Here is a 15,257-nt window from a genome sequence, read left to right on the forward strand (position 1 = left end):
TAGGCTCCCGTATAACTCAAAAGTTGTGTTGAGACTGAAAAGTTTTGTGGTTTCAAATGATATTTCCCTACGTACCACGTAGGTAATAAATTCGGTTTTGGGTATTTATGTAGAATGCAAACTAGGAACAAAAAGAGGCCATGATACCTAAGGGGAAAAATGTCGATGCTCTAAGCTTAATTTATGAGTACCTGAAGGCTTTGGCATTGGTACTCATTGGTATTGCAATGACAGTTCTTATTGCAGGACAACTCATTATGAATGTTGCAAATTTTGCTACCTATGCCAAAGTCCCTTCATTTTTTATCCCATACTTTGTAATACCAAGTTCCATAAACACCTCGCCTCTTATCGGCAATTAGATCAGCAAGCCAAAAGACTCAACGCTCTGCATCTTTAACTCTTTCTCAGGTATTTGTTATGACACTCTATATGTGTTCCAACACCATATCGATTATTTCCAAATAAAAATTTGTATTGACTAATATATTGTTGAAAATAACTTTGGCTTAACTAATATGTTGTTGAAAATAACTTTGCAGATATATTCAGGAGTGTTTATGAGTAATATGAGTAGCTTGTCGACATTTCTATTAACAGTGTATATAAAGGGTGAGCCTTGGGATGTATCTGCTGAAGTTCTTGTCGTGTTGGTAATATGTAGTGCAATGGGAATTTTCACGAGTACAAGGACAAGTTTCCCACTTTGGACCGGCTATATCGGCTACCTATTTTATCCTATCACGATACTCATGTTGTATCATCTTAGTGTTGTGTGGGGTTGGTCATAGGATGGATTGATGATATATCTTGTATTCCACTTTTGATTTTGTTTCATTTTATTTGATGTATTTTCTGTGAATATTAACAAGTAATTTGTTTATGTATGCTATTAAACTAGTTTTCACATAATGTATCATATCAACTCTTAGAAATGTTGGTGTAAAAATGGCTTCCATGAACCATGAACGCACAGATATTTTACTGAGTTTAAACTAAATCTAATGTGTAGAGAGGCCATTCACACTCATTGGTGGAGCTCCATACATAAGTGGTGTCCACTACAACATTTGTTGCCTATTCAGACAACGATTTTTGAAGTTTTCCAGACGACATGTCGTCGGTATAACTTTAAAAATCTTGTTTCAACGGAAAGTTGTCGGGATAAGCGACACCAATATTTTATGTGTTTCATATAGACCGCATAACACTAGAATTTCAAATGAACCTAGTATTTTTTAACGATTGTGTAATTTTGCATCCCGGTTAGACAGGCTATAAATGAGCATAGTTTTATACAAGTGTGTATACTACACTTCTTAACTTGGACCAATGTTTATTTCTCTTTGATCTTTAGTATAAATCCAACTAAACTAAAATGACCTTAATTTATTACACTACATTCACCATTAACTTTGATGCTAGAGTTATAAGTACGGTACACCGGGAATCATTTAGGTTCAAAGTGACACTTCACATGAATCTTGTGGCCGTGATTTTTTACATGAACATGGTACTATCCGATTCAAGAGAATGGTGGATCAACGAGAGGAGGATACACGTCACGCGTGTTTTTGTAATCAAGTCTCTTTGGTTCCCTTAAATAAGTTTAGAGTGGTGAGACACCTGTCATGGAAAATTATAGTGAGAAAGGATGCCATTTAGGAAAATGACATTTGTTTTGAGAGTTATAAGTTAACCAAATTGTATATTTTGGAGATTGAATCTGTACATACATACATATAGTTGCTTAACAAAGTTGACTTTTGTTATATGTTTGATTCTTAAATAGTTGAAATAACTAAGAGCATTCACAATGGGGGTGTGGATACCAAGGTTTGGATGATGTGAATGACTTCAAACAAGAGGAGCACCAACTTTTGTTGTTGTGGGCTAAAAGTTTGCTTCACAAAGTTTGTGACTACAAACTTCATCCAAACATCATAGGTGGCAAAGGGTGGGGGCCACTCTCTCAACCATACACATATATATTACATGTATATATATATTTCTTAATATTTTAATATTATATGATGGGTTTGTGGAGGTTTGTTGTTGCAAGAATAAAGTGGGAGTTTTGAGAAAAGTTTGAAATCTGATGTGACACTGACGTGACGGTTTGTAAAGGTTTGTTGTTGTAGATGCTCTAAGAACGAGGTTATATGTAAACTTGATTTGTTTTTCCTTACAAGATGATAAGGGAGAAGTTTGGTCAACTTAGACTCATTACCTACTAAAAAAATATATAAGTTGACTTAGATAATGAAAATTACATTCCAATTCATTAGGATCTACTAAAATTATACGACGAGTTAATTTGGTCAACTTAAAGCAAACAAGATGTTGCTCTTAAAACACTCATTAACTTAAATTGAATCCAATATAACATTGATCAGCTGTCATCTTCGCCACATTCATTAACTTAAATTGAATCCAATATAATATTGATCAGCTGTCATCTTCGCCACGTAAAGTTTGCCACTGGTAAGTTTAGGTTATTTAATAAACAAAAATTGAAAACAGTTTTCATATTATATATTAAGTCTATCGATCATGAATAACATTGAATAGTATGTTTGAAGCGTCAAATCATTTACTTTAAAAGAAGAATATAACCAAAAGGCTTGTTTGGTTCAACTTTGAAGCAAGAATATATATAGTCCAAATCTATAAGTTTACAAACGGATATTTTGCCTTGAATCATGGTTTCTTGCGTTGTATAACAAATTCTTTTGAATTATTTATCTTTAACTATAAGTATTTGTTGTTGGAATATTTTAACCTTTCATTTAAGATGAATAATGATGTACACAACTTACATAGATGCTAAAAGAAAATTATAGAATACTCCGTGTAATTTAATATAATGGTGTAGTCTCATTTGTTCACTAACTCTTTATGTACTCAACAAACCGTTACAAGCAAGAATCGATCAAACCAAAACAAAGATCAATAAATTGGCCTTTTTCTGATTATATAAGTTTCATGGTTTGATCCTACTAATTTAACTATTTTGATAAAAGAGACCCTTTATTCATGATATCACGTACACCACTGATACTTATGTGCAATGTTTTAAAATCCGGTTTATATCAATCGGTAATACCGGTTTAACCTGACGCCAGTTAAGTGACCAGCATGTTTTAGTCCAGTAAATTGGGCCAGCAATTTGTAATTTGAACCGTCTGTATTACCAATTACCGGTTTATATCGTCGTACTAGTTTAAGGCCAAGGTAATTTATTGTTTTAGACTTTAGACCAAATACTTTTAGCGGCTCATATTTACCTTCAATTAAAAGTTTTTTCTTAGCGGTCTTTCATATGTCATCAAATCAATTAGTTTAAACTTAGCGGAGTTTTCTATACGTAACATGGAATCATGTACTTTTGGACTATTATTTGAGTTGAAGTTATATTTTAATTGAATTATAGGGTTAACTAGTCATTCTGGTTGAACCGTCCGATACAATCGGATGCACCATTCTGGTTTAACCCGCTTTCTACAACATTGCTTATGCGCCCATATTCGAAATGTTTTCAAAGATAGACCTTTCGATATGAATAAAAGATATATTTTATATGTATCATAGATGAATTTTATCATGATGGAAATATCATAGATGTTTTAAATAAAGTACATTGTCTAACAACGTTTGCCTTATTTTTGGGCCCCTGAAGAAACACTAATCGACCCCGAGTAGATTATGGATAATCTGGGGGTTAAATAGATATTTCCCACGAGGGTTAGTTCCAGCAAAGATGGTTGTTCTTCTGATGACCTGCAAAACAGACACCGTGAGCTCGTCACTGAGAAGGGGGGGGTACCTCCTTGTGACCACCCTCCGGCGTGAGAATCAGACTAGATTGCTCTTGAATATAAGTGTATATTAAGAGAAATAGCTAGAGAGAAGATATCAGATAATATATGAAGATATAAGATCATAAGATGGTAAAATATTGTGTTTATACCATTCCAAGGTGTTGGAGTATTTATAGCCGAAGGTAGGTTTCCAAGCAGGTACAGCCGGCTGAATAGTATTCCTGTTCTGCCAACTGTGGGTTACGCACGTGCCATGCTGGTGGTTGGTGGGTAGGCAGCGGCTGATAGTGACCAGGCCGGCTGTGTACTATTCCTGTTCCACCAACTGCAGGCTACGCACGTCCTCCGACAGGTTGGTGAGTAGGCAGCGGCTGATAGTGATACAGTACAAGAGCGTGCTGCTCGTCATACTGTTGTCAGTGAGCTGTCGTATCTTTGGTCAGATCTTTTATCCATACCTCGTCAGGTACAGTACAAAAGATCCTCTAGTATCGTACGGACTGGCTCATTTGTGCGGGAGTGTCCCCGGCTTTGTGCGGGAGTGTTCCCGGCTTGCTCACTCCTTCTTCAGGTGACATTACTGAATTATTTAAGAGTTAAGTGCCTTGTGCGTGTAGCCTTGCTGCGTGGGTAGCCTTCCCTGATGGCTAGTATCCGTTGCTGCGGGAACAGGCAGAGTACGTCGACCATTGGGAGGCTTTTCCTGCGGGAACAGCTTGCGTACTGCGCGTAAGGACGTCACGTCTCTGAGCATGGTGGGTCCTGCGGATCCAGTTGGTTTTTGCGCAGACGTTTCTTCAAGGTGAGTCTTGCGAGTTTAGCCTTTGCGCAGACGTCCCTGTTGAAGGTGAGTCTTGCGGGTTCAACTGCGCAGACGTCCCTCTTTGAGGTGAGTCTTGCGGGTCCAGCTGGGCTCTGCTGGGACCTACCTCTTCAAGTCCCCCCAGTCCAATGTTCTACTCATGAATTGTTAATAAGTGAGGTGAACCTTTGGACTTAAGCAAAGGGTTTTGAAAAGGGTTTAGTTTTAAGGTTTTCCATGGGGATTCTTCCCGCAGAAGTCCAAATGTCACATGCAGAAATTCCCGACTTTTCTGCTTGATCTTTGGGTCTGATGCGGGTAGGTCTGTAACCTCCTCGCAAGTCAGGAGCGTTGAGTTCCACTTGTGTAGATTCTCCATGAGGTTTTGGTAGTTTTGAACATAGTGATCAATTATGTTTAAACAACCAATTCCATCTTGGAGCTTCAAACAATCTAGTTCTCGACGTTCCCGCTATGCGGGGATGTTATTCTTGGTTTCAATTCCCTGCGGAGTGCTAGGTATGTGAAGGGTTTCGCCTTGACACTGTACCCGCACTCGTCTTATAGTTACTTTACTTCCAAGGTATTCCTGGCTTCAATTCCCTGCGGGTGCTAAGTATGTGAAGGGTTTTGCCTTGACACTGTACCCGCACCCGTCTTATAGTTACTTGGTTGCCGAGGTATTTTTGGCTTCAATTCCCTGCAGGTGCTAAGTATGTGAAGGGTTTTGCCTTAACATTGTACTCGCACCTGTCTTATAGTTACTTGGTTGCCAAGGTAAGGGGTATAGTCCCGCTTACTTTTGAATCTTTTTTTAATCTTTTTGAAATTCGAAGAGTTGGTGAAAGGATAAGAACAGTCCAAACTGTTGAAACGTCGTCCGACGGTTTCTTCTGGCAGTGTCAGGACGTGCAGGAAGTTATGACGACGTGACAGTGTATGGTCATTCCAGACGCTTTTTCAGGCGCGTGGGCGCGAGTTTTCGGGCGCGTGGCCGCGAAGTTTACGGCACGCGTCCTGTCAATAGCTGTTGCCAGCTTGCTTTTTCCACGTGTCATAGTTTCATTGCACCAGCGTTTTCCTCTCTCTTCCGCATTAAATTCATCGCATTCATTGCGATGAGTATATAAAGGGAGGAGAGGTTGCATCTCAACTCACAGTTTCACCTCTCTTCTTCTTCTAAACGATTTCCAGCGAATACTCTAACTTTTCTGTCGAGCATTCTCCTGAAATCGTTCTTTACCTACAAAACATGTCTTCTGTTCATGATCTTGAGGCTACCGCCGAGGAGTCTGACGTGTATGCTGATAATCCGTCGTCCACGTTGGACAAGGATGACAAGAGTACTGCTGGCGAGTGCCAGTGTGCTCTTCCGGCCGACCTCTATCAGTACGTCATCAGGAAGTTCATGCTCGAGTCTTTCGAGCCTGAGTTTCCTGCACCTCATCAGACGGTGTACGATGCCCCCAAGGGCAAGATAGGTGTGTACGCTGCATTCTTCGTCTATGGGAATCTCAGGTTCCTATTGACGAAGTTTGTATACCGTGTTCTGGAGAGACACGGTGTGCATCTGACTGAGGTACACCCAATGGCGATCGCCAAGATCCGCCATTTCGAGTGGGTGTGTCTCATTCTGGGTGTGGAGCCCCATGTTGACCGCCTGATGACCTTCCATTCCTGGAGGTGCATCCAGGGGTGGTATACCTTGGTCAATCGGATCAAGGGTTTGAAGATCTGCGCTACCGAGCGCAGTCTTCGATCTTGGAAGCGGGAGTTCTTCTACATCTCCGCTCGCGTCGTCCCCATAGCGATGACGTTCAAAAACGGGAGAGCTCTCCCGAACCTTCACGCCTCCAACTACCAGGAGGCAGAATGGTTCTCCAAGGTTTCCCGGATCCAGTCTCCGGTTTACCGCTTTACGGAGTCCGGGATGGTGATGCTCGGGATGAGCCGGGTGTGGAAGGAGGCGTCACAGATTCCCATCGTCCTCGAATACGGTTTGAACTCTGTCCCTTACGGTATGCTTCATATTATCCGTTAATTTAGGGTTTTTGCTCTAACCGTTTTTTCTTTTTGTTTTCAGAAGGAAACGACTTGCAGTCCCTCCTGCATCCGCGAGAAGGCTGATGGTCCCGCTCGGTTGGGTACTCGTGCTCTAGATGAGAACTAGTTGCCCATCCTTGAGCAAAAGGCGGATCGGTTCGTGGAGGTCTACCCGCCGGGCCACGAGATCCTGAGCGCCAGGCGGCCAGGTAAAGAACTTTTTGACCCTCGCCCTCTCAATGCTCAAACCTCTGCGGGAATTCCTCTAATCTTGTCATCTTCTGATGAGGAATCCGCAGATGGTCCATTCTTCGTGAGGAAGAAGAAGGCTGCTGGCAGGAAGGGGAAGGCGAAGGTTGCCTCCACTGCCGATCCGGTGAATCGGTCTGACTCAGAGACCGAAAGCGAGGATGTGGCGGGGAACCCTGGTGGTGTTCAGATCACTGCTCCGGAGGTTGAGATGGCTGTCACCTCCGGGCAGCCCAGTACAACGACGGTGGCCGGCGTAAAGAGGCCGGTTCCATCGGGTTCGTCCCCGCCTGTTCGTACCTTCAAGCTCAAGAGGACTCGTAAGTACAACTTCCTTTACTTTTAACTTCATATCTTTCCGCCATTATACTTATATATCTTGTCTTCGTGTAGGCGTGGATGCTACCGCATTCCAGGGTGGAGCGGGGAGGAGCACCTCCGGACCCATGATGGTAGGTTTGGTCAACCTACCAGAGGCGATGACCCAGGCGGCTGCGCCTTCTTCAGTTGGTTCAGTTGCTCACTCGGTTGAGGCAACTGCTCCAACTGTGACAACGTCTCCGCCGGTTGTCAGTGCCATATTCACTGATTCTTTCACTGAGCCGACGGTGAGTTTTTCTGTGGTCTCTTCCGCAGCGACGACCACGGTTGTGAGTTCACCTCCGGTGAGTTCACCTCCGTTGGTTTCTACGACGGCGGCTTCAACCGCGCCTCCGGCACCGGCGACCACCTCGCCCCCAGCCGGTTCAGCAGGTATGTTTGGGGTTGGGGCGTCTAGCCAATCTCTGCCTCCTTCCCATCTGCCTGACCTCTTGGATGGATATCCGTTAGGTTCGGGTGATGGGTTTGGCGGCTACAGGCCTGTCGTCGACCCTACAGGTGCGTAGGGTTATTTTGGCCTGTTATGTTTTTTTTTATCTTTTCCTAACTGCCTTTTGTTTTTGCAGTGTCGGATTCGAATGAGGTGTTTGTTCCGCGGTGGAACATCCGCCGGGGAACCACCCTTCGGACGGCTGTGGACTGTGTCGAGTGGGCGCGCCACGCCGCCCCCAGTGGTGCACTGGGAGAAGCTATGTCAAGCTACCAGGAGGGTAGGCTGACAAACGAGCTTCGAATTCTCCTTGCCCGGATGCAGCCGCGCGTCGAGCTGCTTTGTCGTGAAAACGACAAGTTAAAAGCAGCTCGTATCCAAGAAGTAGCTCAAGCGCGGGCTGTCCGGGAGGAGAACAGGAGGCTCTCCGCCGTTGCTGCGGAGAAGGAGAAGGCCTTCAAGGCCCTTGAGGTTGAAGTTCAGGCCCGTCTCGAGGCCCGTTCCAAGGCAGCCCAAGCTGTTAACGATCAGCTTCGGCTGGCTAAGGAAACTGCACGGAACGCAACTGAGAGGGCCACCAATGCTGAAGCTGATGCTGAGCCTCTACGCCTCGAGAATGAGGAACTTAAAGCCAAACTAGAGAGGCTCCAACAGGCTCATGATGCCTTGGCCATGGAAGACGCCAAGAAGCTCCAAGAAATCTTGGACCAGAGGGGCGTGCTTGACCATACTGAGCGTAAGCTAAAGGGCGTCGAAGAGGCTGCGGCTAAAGAAGTGTTGCTTGCCAACCTTAACAAAAGTGAAGCCGAACGCGCCCGTAACCAAGCTCAAGCTGCCCTTCAGGAGGCTCTGGTTACCAAGGAATGGCTTCTACGAGAAGCGTTGTCGCAGGTATGCATAGCTTCAAAATGTCTTTACGCTTTTCTTTATAGAAAAGGTTTTGACACTTGTATTTTTGTTTTGTAGGTTGTGCATCGGGTCTTTACGGACACATCATATGACGATGCCATGAGCGCAGCCCTCAACGCTTCTCATGAGGATGGGGAAAAGGCTGGCTTCATACTTGGTCTAGGTTTCGTTGAGAAGGGCATTCCGCCTTCCAACTTCCCTTTATATGATGTGGATACTGAAGCTGCTTATGACCAAGCAGTGAACCAGTATGCTGCCTTCCCGCATCCAGTGGTGGAGAAGGTGAACGAAGTTGCTGCTGCTGATGATGGGTTAACCATTCTCAAGACCTTCCTTGAACCGCCACAGCCAAGTGATGGTGCGGGTACAAGTGGGTTTGGAGAGAGTGGTCATGAAGCTTGAACCTTTAGATCCCTTCTCACTGTTAGGATAGGTTTATGTTTTTTGTATAGATTTACACTCTTGTAGGCGGGTAGATACCTGGCCATTCTTATAATACTTGAATTTTTATGGAATGTAAATCTTTTGTGCGGGTAGGACCGTCACTCTTGCTTTATAAACGTTATACGACTTGCTCATGCATATTATAGTTTAATTTGGCACTTGTTTTGCCGCATAAACAATATATGATTCGCTTGTGCATACTTTAGTTTAACTTAGCAATTTCTTAAGTACTTTGAATAAGTTAACCTATCAACGTGGCAGATAATAGGTTAAAGTTTTGCTTCCTCTTTCGTGATTGTGCGGGTAAGACCGTCACTTGCACTTAGTAGGATGGCTAAACTTTATCTATATCTGACCTGCGTGGAGGTTTTCCTCATTTTTCTTTGAGGAGCTCTCTAAGCTGTCTAACTCTCTATTACCATATGCAGAGGGAAATTCCTTGAAGACATTTTCTGTGTTGTGAATAAGTTAACCGTTCGACCCGCGGTTGTCAATAGGTTAAAGTTCATTTTCCTCTATCATGATTTGTGCGGTTAGGCCCGGCACTTTCATTTAGTGGGATGACCGAACTTCACCTATGACTGACCTACGTGAAGGTTTGCCGTTTTTTGTGTTTATGCGGGTTTTGCCGCCTTCCACACGCAACGACTTACTTCCCCACTTATGTATGCGGTGAAGACCGGCATATCAGTGTGGAAAGTTTATAAGTATAAATGTAAGATCATCAGCGTCAATGTGATAAGGAGAATCATTTCCATTAGAAGTGGCTCTGGGCCTTTTCTTTTACAAGTTTGGAATTGATCTACATGTAGACTGTGTAATTGAGCTCCCTTCCATGTTCTTGGGAGTGTCATCGAGCCTTTCGAGCTGATATGCACTTGGTTCGGAATCTCGTTGTTTACGCAGTATGTAGTCTCCGACATTGAAGCTGCAGTTTTATTCGTGTTTTCCCCAACTGAGGTTCTACACGCATTAGCCCGTTCAGCATTCATTACGCCACGAGGTGCGTGAGCGTCCCATCTCTGACAAATGCTTCAACAATGTCCTTCAAGTCTACGCATTCCTCGGTGTTGTGGCCTCTTGTCCTATGGAAATCACAGAATTTGCTCTGATCAGCGTTGTGACGCTCTCGGATTATTGGAGCCTTTGGCCATGGGAGCCTCTCGGTGTCAAATATTCCGGTGACGCTTTTGGTGAGTGGTGTCCATCTGGAGTTCTGGTTCGACGACCGCATGTTATCCTTTCCGCCTAACCGAGGATGCGAGCCGGATGAGGTATCAAAGTTTACCCTTGACTGCCAAATGCCTAGCTTCCTCTTTTTGTTTAGTCGGGCGGTAAGGATATTGTTTTCTCTTGTTTTCTGGGTGTAGAGGTTTGTGCTCTGGGGAAGATCTCTACCCAATTGCTTTTCCGTTTCCGCGAAGCGTTTAGCTGCTGTCATGATGGCATCTCATGTGGATGGCATGCCATCTTTACCCGTTAAGGTGCGGATGAGCTCTGGGTCTTTCGCGCCCTGGATGAAAGCAGCGCGAACAAGATCTTCGCTAATACTACCCAGACTTAGCTTCTTTGAGTTAAAGCGAGTGATGAAGTCTAGCAAAGATTCATCTTCTTCTCGAATGCAATTGAGGATTGTCCATTGCTCTTCGGTATACTTTCTTTGTTGGCTGAAGTGTTGGCTAAACTTCTGTTGGAAGTCTGCCCAATCGTAGATGTGGTGGACCGGTAGACGGTCGAACCACGCTCTGGCTTGCTCCAACCAGCGTCATCTGGAACATATAACACCACGTGGGTTCCGTCCAGTTGCTGACGGTTGCCCCCGCTATGAATCTATTCAAATGATCGTCTGGGTCAGATATACCATCATAAGTGCCAATGTTGGACATCTGTTTGGCACTTCTTGGGGCGATTGCTTCCGCAATGTCCCTTGCAAACTTGGAGGTTCCCGCATTTGCAGCGGTTGGTCTGAAGGTTTTAGAGAAGTCACGTGGGTTTCCACCCACATTTTTTGGTTTGAAGGTTTCTCCAAAATTCCTTCTCGGTTGGAAGTCCGTTTCCTTACGCTTCCCTTTCGCCCTATGGCGAGGGTTTGCGTCGGTGTCAGATTCCTCCGAATCATCGTCCAAGTACTCGCACTCATTTCTCATGTTGAGCTGTTGTCGAGTGCTTTCGAATTCGTCAGCCTGTTGGAGTGAACGTAAGCGTTCATCCAACTCAGCTTGGAATTCCCTTTGACGTTTTTCCGCCCACGCTTTAACTTGTTCAAGTGTTTGGCGGGGGGGGGGGGGGTCTCGTCTGTTGTCTTTCCACCTGGGTATCAATGAATCCCAGGGGAGGATTATTTACTGCACTTGCCCCGGCTCGGGTAACCGGGGTAGTGTTTGTAAAATTTACTGCACTTGCCCCGGCTTTAGTAACCGGGGTAGTGTTCGTAAAATTTGTGTGCTCGCCGGTGTTCCACCCAGTAGTTGGGGTTGGGGTTACCGGGGTTTCTTGGTTACTCCCTGGCCTGGGGACCTGAGTAACGTTAACCATCTTTTCGGAGGTTTTGAAAAAACTGAATAAATTAGTTCTAGCTTTTATGCACGGATGGCGCCAATGAAGAAACACTAATCGACCCCGAGTAGATTATGGATAATCTGGGGGTTAAATAGATGTTTCCCACGAGGGTTAGTTCCGGCAAAGATGGTTGTTCTTCTGATGACCTGCAAAACAGACACCGTGAGCTCGTCACTGAGAAGGGGGGGGGGGTACCTCCTTGTGACCACCCTCCGGCGTGAGAATCAGACTAGATTGCTCTTGAATATAAGTGTATATTAAGAGAAATAGCTAGAGAGAAGATATCAGATAATATATGAAGATATAAGATCATAAGATGGTAAGATAGTGTGTTTATACCATTCCAAGGTGTTGGAGTATTTATAACCGAAGGTAGGTTTCCAAGCAGGTACAGCCGGCTGAATAGTATTCCTGTTCTGCCAACTGTGGGTTACGCACGTGCCATGCTGGTGGTTGGTGGGTAGGCAGCGGCTGATAGTGACCAGGCCGCTGTGTACTATTCCTGTTCCACCAACTGCAGGCTACGCACGTCCTCCGACAGGTTGGTGAGTAGGCAGCGGCTGATAGTGATACAGTACAAGAGCGTGCTGCTCGTCATACTGTTGTCAGTGAGCTGTCGTATCTTTGGTCAGATCTTTTATCCATACCTCGTTAGGTACAGTACAAAAGATCCTCCAGTATCGTACGGACTGGCTCATTTGTGCGGGAGTGTCCCCGGCTTTGTGCGGGAGTGTTCCCGGCTTGCTCACTCCTTCTTCAGGTGACATTACTGAATTATTTAAGAGTTAAGTGCCTTGTGCGTGTAGCCTTGCTGCGCAGGTAGCCTTCCCTGATGGCTAGTATCCGTTGCTGCGGGAACAGGCGGAGTACGTCGACCATTGGGAGGCTTTTCCTGCGGGAACAGCTTGCGTACTGCGCGTAAGGACGTCACGTCTCTGAGCATGGTGGGTCCTGCGGATCCAGTTGGTTTTTGCGCAGACGTTTCTTTAAGGTGATTCTTGCGAGTTTAGACTTTGCGCAGACGTCCCTGTTGAAGGTGAGTCTTGCGGGTTCAACTGCACAGACGTCCCTCTTTGAGGTGAGTCTTGCGGGTCCAACTGGGCTCTGCTGGGACCTACCTCTTCATGGCGCCATCCGTGGGACAAAGATAGACCTTTCGATATGAATAAAAGATATATTTTATATGCATCATAGATGAATTTTATCATGATGGAAATATCATAGATGTTTTAAATAAAGTACATTGTCTAACAACGTTTGCCTTGTTTTTGGGCCCCATAAAAAAATTTCTTAATTCAGCGTATATTTGTGAGGCTATAACATCAAAATCTGGAACTCCTAATATGTCTTGTTGTTTTCATAGTTTTGTGTCATTTGATTCATTTGAATTGAATTCGAATTTTCAGTCAGATAAGACTAAATAAATTTTCAAGAGCCAATATGTATGTCCGATTTTTGGTACCTCACCCGGAAGTTAACCAAGATTCTCGCATTCATTTTTTGACGAAAACTAGTTCAAAGTATTTTGGGTTGAGTTTTGTGGGAAAATGTCCAGGTTTTCCTAACACTGGATTTTCATATAGTTTTTAGAGTTTACAAAATCTCATGAATTCCAATAAAGAATCGTTCATCAAAATAAAGAAATTTCAAGCCACTGACTCAACCCCTTGGAATCCCCTCATAGCTTAAGGCACTTCATCCCTGAGAACCAATGGGATTCTTAATTAAATAGCGCGCATTACACATCTCCTCACCTGTTTGATTTATATTATAATTACTTCGGTCAACAAGTTTATCCAACTACACTTACATGATATTGATAACACAAAAATCGCCATACATGTCTTTCTTTGGTCGTTAAAAACAAAGACGCGAGGTAGTGGTAAAATTGACAATATCATGGCGTGATAAAGGTGTTAGTTACAACATGAAAGATGATGTGTAAATCTAAGTGCACCAACTTACCATAAATAACCACATGCATGCTAGTTACTTGAATATGTGTATCCTATCATTATAAATATTGGTGAATAAAAAAGATCAATTTTTCAGCACTCTATTACAGTATCACAACTATTTTGATTTACCAATTAAAACATTCTCCACAAACGCTAATCGTCTTGCTCTTCCCGATGTGTCGTGTTCATCAACCTTAGCTTGATCAATTAACCCTCTCTTTATTTATCTCATCCTTCTCAATTGATCCTTTTCTTTGGTTCTCTTTCTTTGTTTTCGCAACCTTCACCATAGACAAAATACATCTAGTCGTCACCGTTTCAATTAGACGAAACTTCATCTCTACCGCCTTGGAGATGGAAAATAACCAAGATTCCTTTTGAGCATAACCTTTTTTAAAACTCATTGCTGGACATTCCGGGTACTTGATCATCTCTCATCTATATCATATGTTCCCAGTTTTTCATCTTCTACCAACAAAGATTCACGAAACTGGCATAACAAAGACTCTGGAACCCGATGAATCATGGGATTGGATTGATGTTATAGTCCTTCAATGGATCTATAACACCATCTCTAATGATACGTCGTACCCTACCTTTGACCCACACACTTATATGGGCAAGCAACTGCAATTTATCCTTCCAACCACCCTCCTCTAACACCACTAGCCTCGTACACCCACCTTCGTGATTTTGGTTGCACATGTTATCCATTCCTCCCATTACAATCCACATTATTGCAAAATCGTTTTACTCCTTGTGTTCTAAACACTCACCTATTGATCCAGTACTCTCTTTGAACCAGCATTTAGCTAACACACCTACCGGCCACTATATTCAGTCATTTCCATCGAACCTACCACTAAGCCCCCACTCATGCCCCTCTCCTATACTGTATAACCACTCGAGGAATGGCTGAGACTTTTAAGCTCAAGCGTCTCTTTAATCTTCACACTTCCAACAACTAGCCCACTACCCAAAAAACACATCATTATCTTGTCCACACCAGAGTGGAACAATGCCATGAACGATGAGTTTAATGCTCTTAATAACAATAAGATTTAGAAATTAATCCATGAGTGTAACCGATGTGTGTGGTTATTTAGATATAAGCTTACTTCTTATGGCTCTTTGGAGCACTATACGGCGTGATTGATATGTGATGGCAAGTCTCAACAGGTCAACGTAGACTACCGTAAAACTTCTAGGCCGGTGGTAAAACCGCAAGTATTCATATTGTGTTAACAATCGTACTCACTTATGATTGGCCGATTTATTAACTTGGTGTTACCAATGCATCTGTACATGAAACACTGAATGAAAATGTTTTTATGCATGAACCGATCGGTTTGATAACAAAGGATACCCGAATCATGTTTGGTTGTTCAAGAAATCGTTTTATGGGTTAAACCATTGTGCGGGTTAAACCGAGAACGTAGTACCAATGTTTCACTAATTATGTGTTAGGACCAGGGGAGTATGTGCGATCACTCTATTTTTATATATCCTCATGGCAGAGAAACAACATATCTTCCACTCTATGTGAACGAAGTTCTAACCAAGCGTTTTTGTAACATCCCAAAAATTTCGATCCAAGTTTAACAACTTATAAAAGTTGAAGGATCAAAAATATTCTCAAGACAAGTAATGGGAAAATTTAG

The sequence above is a fragment of the Bidens hawaiensis genome, unplaced genomic scaffold (genome assembly GCF_021521415.1).
Source record: "Bidens hawaiensis isolate Kalapana, Puna unplaced genomic scaffold, B.hawaiensis_p1.1 tig00041851_1, whole genome shotgun sequence".
Taxonomy (NCBI): Eukaryota; Viridiplantae; Streptophyta; class Magnoliopsida; order Asterales; family Asteraceae; genus Bidens; species Bidens hawaiensis.